Here is a 3,199-nt window from a genome sequence, read left to right on the forward strand (position 1 = left end):
TTCTATTAGCAATACAAAAAGTATTTCCTCTTTGTACTTTGTGCATTTTGGTTGTAAATAAAGATATAACTGTTTTATGGATTCGGGATGTTATTGTGGGTAGGATATCAAACTGTATCCAAACAGTAGAGAAGTGCTTATGTTAAAATTTTTGTAAGCAATTTATATGATTACAATTTGGGGGGGGGGGGGGGGGAGAAGCAGGGGATACATGAAAATTCAGGTAATAAGACAATAAAATATTTCATTAAAACCACTAAAATTTCTTCTTAAACATCCCATTGCTTAGTGTCTCATCAGATTCACAGGGCTGAATCAGGGATGTTGAAATGCTCTGATGGACCAGGTGTTAAAGGTAAGCTCACTGGGTCAGGCCCTTGCTCAGAACACAGAGGACTAGGAACAGCCCTTTAGGTTTTCAAATGGAGAGCTTCCTCAGCCTTATATAGGAATTTCAGGCACTGGACCTGGGAACCTTTTGCATGCAGCACATCTGCTCTGCTGCTGAGGTATTGCAGTTCCTCCTAAATATTCATATGTCACATAATAGCCAGAATCCTATTGGTTAGTACCAATCAGAGTAGAACCACCAAATGCACTATTGAATGAATACCAATACTTTCATGCAGATCTACTCTTCTTATGACTAACAATAGTGTTATCAACACTGAGATATTCTGAGATTTTGGTGTGTGTAGTTTTCCACATGACCCCAGATGGACCCTGTCAGGCAGTCCGCCATAATCCTCAAAGTAAGGGGACACGTACATACTACACCCGGGCGAAAAGGTCACCCTAAAAGGACCTTTTGAAAAAAATAACCCTAGATCAGGCTAAGCAGGTAGTTTGGGAGTTGCTAAATGGGACATTAACACCTCCATAATCAAAAGGATGTCTTACTGTATGAGACTGATGGGCTTAATCAAGCACTCATTCCCACCTTGAATACCACCAGACTATGACTTCACCCACAGAAGTAGGCTAGATTTGACCTATATAAGGTCCCTGAAACCTTTGCTTAGTGTGTTAGCTTGGATTCCATGGGGACACTCTGTCTCTGTGAACCCTGACTAGCTCCGGCGCAATCGTTCACCTCCACTGATCGGAACGGCCCTGTTCCACTCCATACCAACAAATTGGATCTGGAAGCAAGCCTCATGTTTGTATAAGTATAGCTATTAGTTCAGTCTACAAACTTTTCCAAGCTAATTCCCGATTTCCTGAGCCATATATGAATGGGTATATGTTAGTGATTTGCTATGTGATTTTCCTCAATAAAAGAAATATTTAATTATAAGAATTTTGCCTCTGCACAATTCCTTTGCATCTACCTTTCTCTTGGTATACAAAAGTGAAATGGTCTCGAGGATTATTTGTGGCCTGACCCATTCTGAGCTAAACTAAAATCCCCCTACATAGACTTTTGGCTACAATAGGATTTAGGTGATTGCTAATTTATAGAGAGTAGAATATTATAGTTTCTGGCTGGGTTCCAATGGCTCAACCCCATGCAAGAACACAAGGGATTCCTGGACCTGATCTCACAATGTAATTGCATTATCTCCATCAATTACCCCTCCGATTGAAGCCTCTTCCTGTTATGTTATGTTGTTCCAGAATATTCCACTGGTCCCTCAGAAGTGGCTTTTCAAGGGGACCAAAAAACAGGGCTGGAGAAATATACCACCAGTGAAGTGAAATTTCATGGGCACTGTGAAATGTTTTTTCCTTGCTGGTAGCTTTAATGAATTGAGAAGAATCCAGCTTTTCCTCTATCTAAGTATCAGTGTGCTACCCCTTCATCAAAACTCGGAGCTCTGTAATTACCTTCTGAGACATGAGTCACCTTCTTTCTTGGCTCCCAAACCAGCTTTCATCTATAAAAGGAGCATAGGGTCCTCTTGCCTGTTCTTGCCAAGTCACCCTTTGTATTGAGGAAGAAATGGAACTCTTGGGTCTGCTTTGCCCACCTTTACTTCTGATGCTTTCTCTGAAGTATGTAGCTGCAGCTCCTGCACTTTTTGCATTGTCACAAACGTCCAGCTGGAGGGACTTCTATACTGCTCAGGTTGGTGATGGCTTAGACATTTTAGTGACAGATTGGGATCCCACGTGCACTTTCTTGGCAATACGTCCTCCTGAGACTTCAGCAAGACAGAGCTTCCAACTGAAAGTTCAGAGCTGGGGAAAGTTCCTTTTTTGGACTATGGCTTCCAGAAGCCCCCAACTGGCATGACCAAAAATAACTTTCAAGCTTTGTAAAAGATGTACAGGATTTGGGTTATTAGGCTCAGATGCTAATGAAACTTACATGGGCATATGTTTTGCTACTCTTATATGAGCACTTCTGATGAAAAGAATAAAGTATTCTTTAAATCACATGTCTGCTTGTGGCTTTCCATAAGGCTTTCTTAGATAATGAATATTGAGAAGTAACTTGCTATTGCCTTCCTGTGAATATAGCCTCCAACACCTGTTATTCCCTGGCATTCTTGCTTCCAAGAACTAACCAGGACTGATCTTCCTTAGCTTCCAAAATCAGATAGTATCTGTTACCTTCAGGGTATTTAAGCAACTTCTTCTTAGATGGGATCTGCTAATGTTAAACCAATATTCAGTGATGCAGTTAGATGATTTTGGGTTGGATGTGACAGACGTATGTGGTTTCTGGAGACTTTTTAAATGGTACTGTGTATAACTGCCTTAATTTCAAATACTGGTAAGCCAGCTCTGTTTTGCTTGGCAGCTCTCCTGTCCACTGGACATAGTGGGGACATGGATGTGTGTCAAGAAATCTTACTGTCAGGATACAATTGCCAATACTTGTGGTAGTGATAAAGTGTGATGGGAAAGTGTACCTTTTATTCCTTGATTCTCCAAGGTTTGCACCCATAAAATATGTCAATTCTACCCTATCAAGCTCATTATCTACACTCAGTATGTAGGATTATATGTGATGCATGTTGAGTAATATTGAAAAGACCTGTGAAGACAGATTGACAGTCCTTCACTTCAGATCTTACCATGTTGTAAAGCTGTGCCAATACTAATCGCCCATAATCTCTGGCCATAGATAAGCCCACTTCTTCTCTTTTGCTGATATATTTGTCTCTATTTTTAGGACTACTTTGACAAATATTATACACCAAAAGGTGGACATCATGTTGGAGAAATTACAAGTGGTGGCAATTCCATGACA

Source organism: Sceloporus occidentalis, unplaced genomic scaffold (genome assembly GCF_023333645.1).
Source record: "Sceloporus occidentalis isolate IW3139 unplaced genomic scaffold, rSceOcc1.0.p SCAF_2, whole genome shotgun sequence".
NCBI lineage: Eukaryota > Metazoa > Chordata > Lepidosauria > Squamata > Phrynosomatidae > Sceloporus > Sceloporus occidentalis.